This window comes from Glycine max, chromosome 17 (assembly GCF_000004515.6).
Source record: "Glycine max cultivar Williams 82 chromosome 17, Glycine_max_v4.0, whole genome shotgun sequence".
Taxonomy (NCBI): Eukaryota; Viridiplantae; Streptophyta; class Magnoliopsida; order Fabales; family Fabaceae; genus Glycine; species Glycine max.
In genome coordinates, this window is record NC_038253.2 from 30,013,964 (window position 1) to 30,030,727 (window position 16,764).

The 16,764-nt window shown below is 32.5% G+C and overlaps 1 pseudogene; it reads right to left on the minus strand.

The window, feature by feature from the left end:
• Positions 1-16,764, minus strand: part of LOC100779152 (uncharacterized) — a 37,516-nt pseudogene that overhangs the window by 2,859 nt on the left and 17,893 nt on the right.

The window sequence follows — 16,764 nt, forward strand, 5'->3', positions numbered from 1 at the left end:
ACTGAGTAGACCTTAGTTTTTGTAAATTTCAGATGTGCATAAATACCTGGAATCAAGGAAAGTATATAATCATTGACCTTTTCAACTGTTTCATTGGTGGAAGCTAATATTGCTCTAGATTTGAAGAATTCAGGATTACTGTGATGTTGATATAAATCTGGAAATGTTGATTTGACTATAGCATCAATGGGGTCATTATATTCAGTAATCAGTAGGTACTCAGGAATTTCAATGGTAGCATATCCATCATTTTGATTCCCAATAACTCCATCTCCAATATCTAGAATCCACTTTGCAAATTTAGTAGTTTCTTGATCATCAATTAATTGGGCATTGCCTTGTAAACGCATGTTTTTGGTGAGTGTTAAGACTTCACAGGAAGGCCACATATATGATGAATTGATTGTTGCATTTATAATGTCTGAATGACTTCCTCTTGGAATGACTGGCAGAATTTGTCAGAAATCTCCACCAAATACAATAACTTTGCCTCCAAAAATTTTATTGGGATTTTTTTTCTTTAATAATGTCTCTTAAAGTTTGATCAAGTGCTTCAAAGCAAAATTTGTGTGACATGGGTGCTTCATCCCAAATTATCATATTTGTCTGATTTAACAATTCTGCTAGCTGACTTCCTTGAAGTATATTGCAAGTTGAGTCTTCAAAAATTGGCACAAGTATCTTAAATTTGGAATGAGCAGTCCTGCCTCCTGGCAATAACAAAGAAGCTATACCGCTAGAAGCAACCATAATCACAATTTGATTTTTTGCCCTCAGTGAACTTGCTAATGTTCTCCATATGTATGTTTCTCCTGTATCTCCATATCCATATAGAAAAAACATGCCACCTTCATTGTTGTTGACAGCTTCCATAATTTTGTGATAAATTTGTTTTTGTTCGTCTAGAATAAAAAATAAGTTGAGATTTGATAGAAATGAAGAATTAACGGATGTAAAATTAGAAAATACAGATGGAATTTAACTTTGTTAAATGCAATTTATAATATATGAATTGGTAGATTACCTGTCATCGATAGAAAAAGATTTTTGAATTCTGATCTAGCCTCATCATTGTTGTAATTAAGTTCAGACAATATCAAGCTATTCTTTAGACACGATGCAGGATTTCCACCCTCAGGATATGGCATTGTAGGATAGTCTCTGAGTGATCTTTGGTTTGGATGTAGAAGTTTTTCAATTTCCAGTAATGTTAAATTTTTAAGTTGCTCATCATCAATGTGTGATTCTAACAAATGATAAAGGAGATAGTTAAACAATGCATATCTATGATGTTATTCAATATAGAAAGTTACAAACTGATTAAAACTAACTTGTGTTCAGAGTTGTTTTTTTATAATGATATGCAATGTCTTCAGCTAACCAATTCCATGTCTGACTCCAAAGTTCTTTAGGTTTAGTAATGACACCTGATAATAGTATTAACACAAATAATTTCCTCAAATAATTAGTTGTACCCCAGTCCTTAGCTTCTTTGATTGCTTCCATAAATTCTCTGTCATCTTGCAAAAAACCCATTGCAAAGCATGCTTCTCTATATGTAAGGTATAGAACATTTTCAACTGTTCTAATATCTTCAAATGAAGTAGCTCCTTTGCATGCAGTAAGCATCATTCTTAGATAAAACAATTCACCAGTGGTTGGTGGAACCCATATTAACCTGCCAATTGTATTGCCTTTCTTTCTAAGGTTCCATGATCTAGCCTTTTGGTTGTAGACAAATTTGGAAACAAATTGTGAATAAGTCAGATTTCTACCCTCTAAAAAACATTTATTGCTATTCATCCAGGCTAAGAATTTTGAATCTGAAATACTTGGCTTTGACAGGATATCATCTATATCATCATCATCTTCATAAAAAACACTGTGTTGTCCTAGCAGATGAAAATGTAATCTCTCCACAACAGGCTTTCTAGCATGTATTGGAAAACCAAAAATTCTCCAAGTAGCTTCACATGGAGAAATATATCTGACAAAAAAATTCATAATTAAAAGAATTAATTAAAGAAACAATGAGTAACTTAAGTATAAATGTTGAAGTAATATTACCTGCAATCCACATATTCTTTAATCTCATCATTTTGACTGATAGCATTCTCAAGTGTACCATTAGCATCATGAATAACAACAGCAGTGACTCTGTCATAACCTTTGTTTATATATTTAAATAGATATTTAATGGAAGTATTTTGATTACACCATTCAACATTTATATGTGCTTGGTATTTCCTCAACAATTTTGCATTGTAAGGTACTATATATTTATTTTCAATAATAACTCCATTCTTTGAAATGGTACGACCATCATTTCTTTTACGATAGATTGGATAGCTATTTGAATCTAAAACAGTTTGAGGGTGAAACATTTTAGGGTAAAAACGGCTACACTTGCCTTCTTTCATACATGGAGACTTAGGTTGGAGAATTCCACATGGTCCATGTACCATATGATTTTGGACTAATGTACAGAGTTCAGGGTCATTTTCATGCGAAGGACTTTCTGCTGATATTATGTGGTCAATGTCATATGAAGATGGATATTTATTATCTGGATGTAAGAATAGCAATAAATGCACATGAGGAAGTCCTCTTTTTTTAAATTCAATTGTGTGCATATATGCAATTGTTAGCTGATTGTATTAATAGTGGAACAGTAATATAGAAATTCTGTATAGTTATATTATATCAAGGAAAAATGAAAAACAATAAACAAATGTGTAACTTTAAAAAGCATATTAATGGCAAACTCACATGCAACTACTTTTCCAAGCAAGTGTTTTTTTGTTAAGTCAAAAAGCATATGCTCATACTTCAATCTGAAAACACGTGAGATAAGATCCGGTCTATCTGTTGCTTTTAGATTCAAAGGTGCAAGCACTCTACGGATTTCAGGCCAATTTGGATTACAGGTTAAAGTAATAAAAAGATTTGGAAAACCCACATGGCTGCATATTGCCATACCATCAAAATAAAGTTGGTCCATATAGCGTGGACTGCCAACAAAGGTTGACGACAAAATCACTCTTTTTCCTTTAGAAGAGCCTTTACTGCTTCCAGCATCTAATGATGTTTGTAAACTACAATACTTGTCAGCTCTAAGTTTTTTTTTATTGTTCCTAATGTAGCTAAGTCTTTCAGACTCAACCATCGTGTATGTTTCAACAATGAATTGTTGGAATAGTTTTCTAGAATGCAACAAAGTTTGTGCTTCATTTGATCTAGACTGTAGTCTATAAGCAAACCACTCTCTCATCGTTAGACGATTTCTCTTCCTTTTTCTGCTGCTAGGTGTACAACGGTGAAGTATATCAGGTCTATATCCATCTTCACCATAAGGGAAAAGTAAAGGGTATTGGAGTCCTAGATAGCTACAGTGTAATTCATGGATTCTTTGTAATTCTCCATTTTGAGTTTCAACAATAATATCCCTTCTTGAGTCTGGATCAAAATCACCAACAATTAGAGCAGCAACTTCAGAAACATTTAGGAGATTGTATGTATGACCATCTTTCTCACGTGTAGCTATCAATCTCAATTTTACATTATCGACTTGAGTATCTGCCAATCTGTCCCTGGCCATTCTAAAACTTTTTGCATGGACATTGTACTCATCCAGCATTTGACTTAAAGTTGAAACAATCTCTGGTTGAATTCCAACATGTTGACTGCAAAAAACAATATAAAAAAAGATCCATTGGTGTGACAAAACATGCTTTCGGAATTAGAATACTTCATATTTGATAATAAAAGAAACAAAAGAAGTACTACCTCATTGTATTAATTCTATTTTCAACTTCATTCTGCGTATCAAAGATATACAATTGTGAAAATTTTGGTTGCTTTCCAGGCATTGGTAATAAGCTGCCTATTCGATGGCATGGTTGACCCTGAATTCTAATTGATTTGTCTAGTTTAATACCAGAAGACGTAAAGGCAAATATCATGTTGTATGTCCATATGTTACACTGATAATTTTTACTATCACTTGCTTTACCATCAAACATAAGTCGTTCAAGATATTTCGGTGGACTTTGTAATAACGGAAGCTCAACTTTCTCATCTCCACAACATAAGGTGAATTTTGGACTTGTTGTATTTCTATCTTTTGAAATTCTTTCATCATACCACATTTTTGCATTGCAATGTCTACATTGCATGGCCTGATCACCCAAGTCAAAATAGTCTGAAATTGTCTAATGAGATAATGGAATTTAATTTAAAGGATATCAGTTGATATCCTTAACGTTATATCAGAGCTATAATTATTACCTTCAGTATCGATTGCAACTTCATTAGTATTGGATTCGCAATTTTCATCATCAGAGAAAGAATTAGAATCAGATGTTGTGACAATTTACGTTAGATATCATAGATATAATTAAAATTTGGGCAAAAAAGTGAGTAAGGATTTTCTATCATCATACCTTGAGGAGATTCAGAATTCATATCTTCTAATGAATCAGCTGTCATGACTTAAGAATAGAGACAAATTAAGTCAAGTTGAACAGATTAATGTATTTATAAAAGAAAACATCTTATTTATAATTTCTCACCATGACATTGTATATCTTTCAGAGTGGAATTTATACTTGTCTCATGTGATCTGTCAGGCTGAGCCTTTTTTTTTTTTTTGCAGGATACCTTTTCTATACATTCTGGCTTTACCTGAGGTACATGCATTTGCATGTGCATTCTTTTGCATGTTTGCAGTTGATATCAATGAAGTTGTTTGGTATATCAATTCACCACAACAAAGATTTGAAATACACAGAGACCAAATTATACATCAAAGTAATTCCAAAAGTTCAATTGTGTAATAAAAACAAAATTAAACATGCAAGTTGAATTTAAGTAGTTTCGAAAATCAGTCATGAAGGAATGATCAGACTCAGCTGTAAAGATATATTATATATAGAGGAGTAAGTTCTGGATATAGAATCGATTATGTGATTGATCCGCATTTTTAGAGGTCAAGAATTTAGAACGCAATTTACAACAAAGGATGGAATATTTTGTAAATTAATAAACAAATGTTAATTGACATCAACCAAGAGATGCCAAATATAAAAAGCCGGTTTGGGGGATTAAATGTGATTTGACGTTTTTATATAATGGATTTCATAATTAATGAGCAAATTTATTTTGGCATCCAAAATTACAGCTAAAGATTCATGCGTAAATTTTAATAAACAAATCTTAATTGACATAAAGCAAGAGATGGCAAATATCAAATATGTGTTTGCTAGATTAAATGTGATTAGACATTTTGACAGTTATCATTATAATAAAAAAAATTGAGCATCAAATTGAAATTACAACACAAAACTACAACTAAAGATGCAGGGTAGAGAAAGATAAAAAAGGAAATTTAGCATTAAATTGAAATTACAACACAAAACTACAGCTAAAGATGCAGGGTAGAGAAAACTTTGATATTGAACGTTGTCCAATCTCTCTTTGATTGATCAATGTGTCATATTTGCAATTCTCATCTCTAATAGAATCGAAATAATCCTTGCCTTGAATCTGTCCTCACTTAGCACTAACTATACTAAATTTCCAAATTAGCTGTGCAACACCAATTTCCTATTTTACTGATTCTAATGACTTACCATTAATATTTGAGTAGTCAAAAATTTGAGTTTTTAATTAGTAAATGTCAGCTTATATTTTAGTTCATGTGCAATTCCCTCCAAAAAAAACCTTAATTCATGAGTTATCTGGACTTGGTAACATTTATCAGCATTCTTGTATTGAATCGAAATAATCCTTGCATTCAATCTGTCTTTATCAGTTATCTTAACTCATTAACATTCATCAGCTAACTTGAATTGATTACATACATTAAGATTTTGACAAAAACAATGCACAGATTGGAATTCCATCACTGGGTTAACAAATAGAGTAATGCAAAGTCCCAAAAAACTACTGTTTCATTTAATGAAAGAGGGGAAAACCAGTTTTGTGTGCAACTACAAAATCAATTTAACGAAAATTAATGTTCCAACAATGTCCTCCATGCAAAGAGTTCAAAAACCACAAAAACTGCGATGGGGTAAATATTACAATTTGACCATATGGTCATAAAAAAACATCCAAGGCAACATTTCAACAACATAATTCATTCAGGCTGAGAATGCTTGGCTAATTTGTTCGAGGAAACTTCAGCACGTGAAATCTCAAAGTTTTTTCACTCATTATCCAACTCATCAGAAGATACGCGCGTAGTTGGTGTCAATGGAATCCTGAGAAGAGGGTCATGATCCTCGGTAACAGACACAGATTGCTGCATAAAATATTAATTGACCAGTAAGCTAAATTCTGTTGACATCATCCAAAAATACACCAGCAAAAACACACAACGATAACCCCAACTTACAGATTCAAACTTTGTAGGCTCACTTGAGCCAAGCATTGACCGATCATGATCAATAGTAATAGACAGAGATTGCTGCATCAAATATTGATTGATGAGTCAGCTAAATTTTATTGTCATCATTGCAACATACACCAAGAAAAACAGAGAAAGACAATGTTAGCTCACAGATTCAAGCACTGTAGGATCGGTCGACTCAAGTATTGAATTCTCGATCTTGCAACATGGCTAGATGATATATGAATCGACAGTTAAAAAACAAATGGAATATATGCATACACTAACAATAACTAAAATAGATTTGACAAAACACAACCTCACTATCGGGAATCATATCTAGCACAACATTGATCAACTCTGATTCATCTGAATATTTAAGAACAACAGAATTCCTGAACCTTGGTTGCACCTTCACTTTGAATGCAAGGAAACAACCCAATAGCCTATCTAGTGCTTGAGGAGAGGCATTTAAATCAACATCCCCATCCTTGTGCAGAAAAAGAAGAATGAAAATCGATAGCAAGGTAACAAATGTTCAGTGTAAATTAAAAAATATTGCATGACAATACAATAACAAATGTTCCGCTGATTGACCAATTAACTGTGCACATTCAGGATCCCAGATCAAAAATTTGGTTTGTTCACCCTTGTGATTAACCATCACCTCAACCCGATACCTGCCAATATAGATACCAGCATAAGAAAAAGTAGTTGATGAAACCTCATACTAATTAAACTGTGAATCAATCACCTCAGTACAGGTTGATCATTCTCTTTGCCACACGGACATGTGAATGGCACAATTTGCATGTCAGCTTTTTTATAACATTGACCACAAGCCGGATAGCACCATGAATAGTTGTCCATCACTATGGTTGTAATCTTGGCGACAGTAACACAAACAAACTCCTGTTTGAAGAAACTGACATTGGATTTTCTATAAAGAAAAGCTACAAATGAATAAGAACATCACCTCTGAACTGGCATTAATCTGAGAGATATTTTTTACTTCAGTCTTTGACAGAAACGCATCTTTTGATGATAATTGAGATGAGCCTGAAACCTGTGAACTCCCTTGTCCAATAGGCGCCAAAATTGATCTAACCTCGATCCCTAAATCTAAAAGACTATAACAATACAACAAATGCAAAAGCCCAACAAACATTACTTATATATTTAACAATTTGAAATTACAATCACATAAGCACCACATTGCCAAAATACCTCTCTCTAAATTCTTGAATTTCCAGCACGAGGTCATTGATCATGAGTTTGGACGCCTTGAAAGAATTACTGACCGATGCCGAATATGATCTTATAGATTAGACCAAAAAAATATATAATCTAGCAAGCATGGAAATTAAGAAATCTAACATTACACTGACCCTGTGCTTCCTTAATCCTAGCATGAGTCAAAAGAATAACGATCGGCCTTTCATCTTCAATATCATTCAAATAAGACAAAAACTGTAAGCAGTAATTTTCCCAGAGTGTACAGGATAGTACCTGGCCACTATCAGAAGGAAACAACAATTAATGTATCAATATATCAGCAGCTAATCATCATCAGTTACAAACAACAATCACACACACTCAAATTAAATTGTAAAAGATAACCTCAAATCCTTTAAATTCAAAACAACCCTCGTATTTTTGGATGACACATATCGGAATACCAATTCATCAACATGCCAATAACATCTAAAACAACCACAAGGTAAATGTATCTTACTTGAAAAGCCATAAGCAAGTCAATCAAAATCAATCCATAAATTGTAAACAACAATCTTACCAACCAAGAGTCCAATTTTAAAATCACCTGAAATGACACTGGAAAAAGCAACAAATCTGAATTTCCTAAAAGGTAACTGTTCCATATCACATTGCCTAACAACAGTAACTCCAGTAAAACATAATTTATATTCATGATCACAAACTCTGAATTTCCCATCATTCTTGATAACTTTAAAATTATGCATCACATAAGCCAAATTCTCTTTCAAATCAGCCTTGCGATACTTCAGCTGATCCTGCTTGCAAACAACATGCATTTCATCTCCCTACAATATAGAAAGCATATAAATATTTCATTGATGACCAATAATATAATAACATAATTTATAATCCCAAAAAACCGCCAAAAGCATACATCAGAATCAACAACCACCATTTCGGCTTGTTCAGTCTTTCTGGGAATCCCAATGAGCCAAAAGATCAGTGATCCTTACAGAAAGCTTAAGAGCTTCCCTTGATCCATCTATCAATTTTATTTTATCAGCAACACGTGCCATAACTTGATAATCAGAAACCCTGAACAACAACTCCAAGAAAAACAGAACATCAGTTAAAAAAGCATATAGTCAAACAGGCAAAAAAATAAACTACCACCTCAACCACTGCAAACCAAAGCTAACAGCCTGTCACCAACAAAACAAAGAAGAAAATTCATAAAACACACATAAGACCACAATAAACTCTATATAAATCAATAAAAATAAACATGTGGACAAAATATCTGCACATGTGACTAAACAGAATTAACATATAAAAATCCATTAACACCAAAATTAACAAACCATACAAAAACAACCATCCTCAACTCAAACCTCAACTTCTCTCAGCCAAACCCAAACTTGGGTACAAAAGTATAATTTCCATTTGCCACACTCAAAACTAACAGCCAAACAAAGCCAAATTGTAAAACAAACTACTCAACCAAAGAATCCACAACATTAATATCACCTTAGCTTCTCCCGATCAAACTCAGCAAAACTAAACTGCAAAACAAAATTGTCAATAAAAAAAACTGCAAAATCACAGCCATGCACAATAGAAAAATTAGATAAAGACATTAAAAAAAAACATTACTTTTTGTTCTCACAACCAACCAAACACCAGAGCTAAACCAAATTGGAAAATAAAAAGGAAAATCACAGTCATGCACAACATAAAAGTTAGAAAACAAACGACGAAACAAACAAACAGTTTTCCTCGGAAACATGAAAATTAAACAAACTGTAAAACAAACCTGTCAAGCAAAGAATATACAACATGAACAATTGCCTTAGCTTCTCCCAATCAACCTCAGCAAAACTAAACTGCAAAACAAACTTCTCAACCAAAGGAAAAATGTAAAATCACAGCCATGCACAATAGAAAAATTAGACAAACACATTCAACAAAAAAAACATTACATTTTCTTCTCACAACCAACCGAACAACAGAGCTAAACCAAACTGGGAAAGAAACGAAAATGACACAACAACAACCAACGACATTGCACAAAACCCCCAAACCACGTGCCCAATCAAAGAGTAGAAGCTAGCTTAGCCATTAAACACATGGCACAAAAATTCCTTGCTGATCAAAAAGTTAACACGTAAACCACTTGCTTAACACGTAAACCACTTGCTAATAAAAAAATCAACACGTAAAGGATCACACCAGTAATTTTCCTATGCTTCTCTTTTATAATATAGGAGTCATGCACAACATAAAAGTTAGAAAACAAACGACCAATCAAACAAACAGTTTTGCTCTCAAATTGAAAATTGAAACAAACGAAAATAACACAACAACGACCAACACCATTCTGCAAAACACCCAAACCACCTGTCCAATCAAACAATGCAAGCTAGCTTATCCATCGGACACATGGGACAACAGTTTTTTTTTAGGAAGAAAACAAACACGTAAACCACAGATGTGTTGCACCCGAAGAAGAAAACAAAAGGACAACAAAATCAGAACAAACCCAGCAAAAGCCAAACGAAAGCTAAAACACACATGCACAACATAAACATTACCTTTTCTTCTCACAGTCAAACCCAGCAACGGAGGAAAAGCAAACCCCAAAAGAAACTTGTCAACCAAAGAAAAACTATAAAATCACAGACATGCACAATATAAAAGTTAGTAAACAAAGCACCAAAGAAAAAAAAACAGCGAAAAAGACTAACACACATACAAACTGAAACCAAATCGAACACAAAGACATTAAACAAAAAAACAGAACAACCCCAACAACAGAACAAAACCAAACTGGAAAACAAAAACGAAAATCACAGACATGCAGATAAAAGTTCGAGCCTCACACCTTCAAATCCAGTTTTGCTTTCAAACTTGAAAAAGAAACAACCGAAAATGTCACAACAAAAAAATAGAACAACCCCAACAACAGAACAAAACCAAACTGGAAAACTAAAATGAAAATCACAGCCATGCACATAAAAGTTAGTAAAGAAATGACCAGGGCCGAGCCTCACACCTTCAAATCCAGTTTTGCTTTCAAACTTGAAAAAGAAACAAACCAAAATGACACAACAACAACCAACGGGATTGCACAAAACCCCAAACCACGTGCCCAATCAAAGAGTGGAAGCTACCTTAGCCATCAGACACATGGCACAAAAATTCCTTGCTGATCAAAACAATTAACACGTAAACCACTTGCTTAACACCTAAACCATTGCAGATAAAAAAATCAACACGTAAACCACCCACGTGTAGAAGTTGAGGACAAACCAAAAACACATCAAAATGACAATAAACCCAGCAAAAGGGACATGTGGCAATTTTCTAAGAAGGGTCACACCAGTAATTTAACACATCAAAATGACAATAAACCCAGCAAAAGGGACAGGTGGTAATTTTCTAAGAAGGGTCACACCAATAATTTTCCTGGGGTTCTCTTTTATAATATAGTAGATTAGATATATAAAAGAAAACAAGTAATAACAATCATAACAATTGAATGTTTACATGTGACGTCTCTCACTTCTATATATATATGGAAGGAAATCTATTTACTCCTATAGTAAGTTTTAAAGGTTATTCTTAATTTGGATCCTTCTAAACTAATGGCTCAGATTAAAAATTGAATGTTTACACATGACGTCTCTCACTTCACAGCAATGAACGAACGTTCTGTCTTCTCCAAGAGAAGTCTGGTTGTAAATTAGTGCCTTTGCACTTGTACACAACTAATTGAGGAACAAAATAGGGAGGAGATGAATTGATATCTAATAATAGTTAAACACGATGCCAACTATGTTTATTTTCATATCAAACAAGTGAAAATAGCCATCAATCTACTCTTAGGGTTTTGTAACTATGAATTGATAACTAAGAACAGTTATATTCGTGGGATCCAAGTTGTGTGAGTAGAGCATCAAGAAGAGACGATCCAAGTTGAATCAAAAGTGACTATGGATTGCAAAAATGCAGACTGTGGATTTCCATTCGTAGGGGATCGATTGGAAGCGAGACGACGTCTAGGAGTGGGCAGCGGCGCAACAAAATGGGCGAAGGCATCTCAAACTGGGATGTGACAACAACGCACCGGATGATGGCGACAAACATAGCTATTGATCTGTTTGTGACAAGAAGAGTTGTTGTATTGTTTGCCTGAGACAGAGAATGGAGAAATCTAATAGGATTGAGAAGAAAAGGTCAAGTGTAGACTTTTAGTCATTTAACCCCAGTCATTAGTTTAAAACAAAATAAATGATCCGAATTAAGAATAACTTTTAAAACATATTCATGGAGTAAGTGAATGTCTCTGGATAATAGAAGAGTGATAATAGTTTTTTACCATCAAAATCATTAATAACAATTATTAGATTATGATTAAAAATAATAAATGGTTGAGATTCAAATATTTAAAAATTTAAATTCAAATTTAATATAATCATTAAATTTCTAAGTAGTGGTGACAATGACAACCTGGTGATGAGTTAATTGAGATATGTTAGGAAGTAATAATTGATATATTTATAGATTTATTTGTTGTTTGATTAATTTTTTTATAGATTTAATAATATATTAGATTTTAATTTGAAATTTTAATATTAATCGTTTATTATTTTTAATTTTCATCTTATGGTTATTATTAGTTGTTTTCATGTAATATAGTGTTCTCACATGAATTGTACTCTATATGTATATAATTTAGTATAGAAATTAAATAATAAATTAATATATATGTCTATAAATATTTGTGCAATTTATTGTCATGTATTAAATATATTAGTATTACTAGGAGAAACATAGAGGTTGTCGTACTTGTGTGTCCGTATTTCTACAGTGTTATCATATTTTATTGTGTTAAAATTTATATATTGAAATAATATCTCTTATTATATGTAAATTGATGTGCATATTAATTTTAGTTTAATATGTTTTGTAATGTATAGATAATTTTACTTCTTATGTCTATTTTTTTGTTATGACCAAATCATTTGTGGTAAATACTTGAATATCATTTAATTTAATAAATGCATTTATGAAATATTGAAATGGTGACATTTTTATATTGTGTTGAATTTTTTTCTTTTTATTTTGATCTTTAATTATCTTTGCTCTTAGGATGCATATACTTCAATTCTAAAGATTTTTTTTAATATATTTCAAAGTAAGATATGTGATGAAGAGAAAAATAAGAGAAATGGATAAATATATAAAGCAAATATAAAAAAATACATGTAGAAAGTAAAGATTATCCAAACATTTTTCTAATATTAATTGCAAAACAAATAAAAAAATCATTCAAACCATGTTCCATTTGATCGAGTTTTTGAGTTTGTTAACATTTTTTAAACATTTGTATCCAAAATTAACAAATAAATTATAAAAATATACATTGGTGTTTATTTTTCCGCTGGTGTTTGATAAATAAGAAATTTATAAGACAATGGAAAATAATTAATTAATCTTTTTTATTTACTTTTTTAGAAGAAAAAAATTAAGGATAGTATTATGTTAAAGTCATTATAGAAACACGTTAGCTTAAAGATATTAAAATTCATGTTATTTTTTTTTTATTGAACATTCATGTTTTAGTGGCTTACATAAGTTCATTTCATAAACTCCCCTTAAAGGAAAAAGTCATCTTAAACACCTTACATAAGTTCAATAAAATTATTTCATAACATTATCAACTATCAATTAAATCATTTCTTCATAATTTGATGTTCATGATCCAAATATAAAATTCAACAATTTTTTTTTATCCAAATACAAGTCCAAAGATCAATTTAATGCAAATTTGTATGAATAAATACTATAAATATGACATGATCAAAGACATATATATATATATATATATATATATATATATATATATATATATATATATATATATATATATATATATATATATATATATATATATCTTTTTGTCTTTAATCATGTCATATTTATATTATTTAGTCATACAAATTTGTATTAAAATTGATTTTTGGATTTTTATTTTTGTTGAAGAAATGACTTAACTTTAATATCTTTAAGCTAATGTGTTCCTATAATGACTTCAACATAACTATCCTTCATTTTTCTTCTTCTACAAAAGTAAATAAAAGACATAACACATAAGAAAACGAATAAAAAGTCTATAAAATGTAAGATTTTCTTACTTGACTCATCCAATTTCTTCTCTATTCTCTTTTTAGATCAAAGACTTTGCCAACATAACACCATATATATTTTCACCATCCTTGAATAACAAAAAACTATATAGTTCCATAACTTTGATTCCCTAAAGGCAGAAAGATAATAAGAAACAATTAAAAAACTTATAGTATGAATGAGCTAAGGGAAAATTATTAGATTTTTTTTCTTTGTCTGTAAAAATACTTAAGAAGAAACAATAGAGTAAACAAAAATAATATAGAAGAAGAAAACAATTAAAAAGTATATAAAATGTAAGATATTTTTTACTTTGTCTATCTAGTTTTTGTTAGACAAGTGGCCTCAGATATCTTAAGAAGGGGGGGGGGGTGAATTAAGATATTCCAAACTACTTCCCCAATTAAAAATCTATTTCACTTTCTTCTCAAGTTATAAATTCCCTTGACAATGAACTTCCTAAATATTAATTCAAATAAAACAATTTGAATATGAATATAAAGCAATAATAAACAAAGGAGATTAAGGGAAGAGAAAGTGCAAACTCAGATTTATACTGGTTCGGCCACACCCTTGTGCCAACGTCCAGTCCCCAAGCAACCCGCTTGAGAGTTCCACTATCTTGTAAATTCCTTTTACAAGTTCTAAACACACAAGGACAATCCTTCCTTTGTGTTTAGAATTCCTTTACAACAAGAGACCCACGGTCTCTTAATCCCTTAGAGAATGAGGAGAAGAAGAAGAATGAATCTCTCTAGAAAGAGATAGATTTTACAGATTAAGCACTCAAATAATTCCTTAATGAATTGCAATTGAATTGGCCAAGGAATTTTTAAGAGGATAGAATGATTTTTGCTCTTTGAGAGGATAAACACTTGTTGTTCTAAAAAACTCTGTCAAAATCGTGTCTCAAGTCACATATATATAGGCCTATGATAGCCATTCAATAACCACATAAAAAGATGTGACTGTTGAGAATGTTTTCTGAAAAACTCCTCTGGTAATCGATTACAATAAGTGTGTAATCGATTACACTCTTTAAAATTTGAATTAAAACGTTCAGAAACTGCTGGTAATCAATTACCATATATGTGTAATCGATTACACAGTGCAAATTTTGAATTCAAATTTTAATAGCTGTTGTAAATCAGTTTTGGCCACTGGTAATCGATTACATCCTCTGGTAATCGATTACCAGAGAGTAAATTTGTTGAAAAAGACTTTTTTAACTTAAAATTCTTGGCCAAACCTTTTGCGATTTCAATTGGAATTCCCTTCCTATTTAATATCCTTTCTAAGACTCTATAGACTGTCTTGATCATCCATCTTGAATATCTCTAATTGCTTTGTCTTGAATAAATCTTTTAGAAGCATATGATTCATGTAATCCTTTGGCATCATCAAAACATTCAGCTTGAACCTTTGTCTACAATCTCCCCTTTTTTGATGATGACAATACCTGAAATCAAGACAAGCTATATACAAGAAGATAGCACGTTCACACAACCCTTACTCCCCCTATCTTTTGGCATGTATGCCTAATTGATTTCTAACCCATATGTGTTCTCCCAAGTTCTCTCCCCCTTTGGCAACATCAAAAAGAACTAGATCAAAACAATCAATATCCAAACATAAACACAATAAATATCCAAACAAAGCCAACCATTAAATCGAAATAAATCCATACAACGTCATAATTAACCAAAACAAAAGCGAGAATTATAATAATAGTGCTAGACTAGAACAAAAAGCCAAATACATGGCGATAAAGCAAAGTACTAATAATATTTGACTACTAATTAAACTAAGGTAGAATAATAACATATAATCTAAGAGGATGAAGGAGGCGGTGGTGGTGGATCAAAGCAAGTTCGGATGAAGGAGACATCTTCTTCAACCCTAGTGATCCTTGATTCCATAGCATCGAACCGCATGTCAACTTGCAATTCCATGGCATCAAACTTGTCACCAACAAAAGTCTGAAGTCCATCAAACTTGTCCATAAGCCTTTGAAGAAGAGTGGAATTATCTTCAATTGGTATGTGGCCTTCATCATCAGCAGGTGGAACACCCTTTTTGACCCAAGAGCCATCACGCTCTTTGCGGTAACCAAAAGAAGCAATCACAGCAGCACCAATTAAAAAGGATCGCTTGATTGGAACATAAGGTTCAGAATCAAGAGGAATTTGAAAATGGCGAAAAAAGAGAGTGACAAGCTGTGGATATGGTAGTGGAGCATTTAATCGCAATGCCTTATGCATGCGATATCTGACTAAGTGTGCCCAGTCAAGTTGACGCCCTGTATGAAAGGCCCACATGATAATTAGATCTTCCTCAGAAACCTGGGCAAGGTTGGAAGACCGTGGAAGCAAAATATGCACTATTAAATAGTGAAGGATGCGGCTTTCAAAAGCCAATGACCCGGCAAGAAGACGTCTAGTCATATCCGCATTGTTGGTGCAAACCAACTGGCGGGCATCATGGGCAGAGAAATCAAATTTCCAGTCGTCATTCAATGTACCTTCAAATGGTACACCGTCACTGGGTAATTTGGTTAAGTCATGGAAAAGGGACTGGTCAATGACCATTTTTATCCCAAAAATTTCAGAAATCAGAGTGTTGTCCTGAATTTCAAGATTACAATAAAAAGCTTTAACCAATTCAGGATAAATAGGCAATTGTAATGACATAAAAGGTAGATGACCTAAGTTCTGAAAGGCTTGAATGCAATCAAAGGTTTCAGCAGAAAAGAATTCCATATCAATAAACTTAGGGTCGATAATGGAACGAGATGAGAAAAGATTGGAGTACCGTTTCTGCTGTTCGTCGGAAGAAAACACTGGGGAAGAGGACAATGAGGGTGGAATTGGTGCTGTGGATGCGCTAGTGGCTCCAGAACGATGAGCCCTTGAAGCGGAGGCGGAAGAACCCTTTCGTTTCTTTGACGATTCTGCCATTTGAGGGAG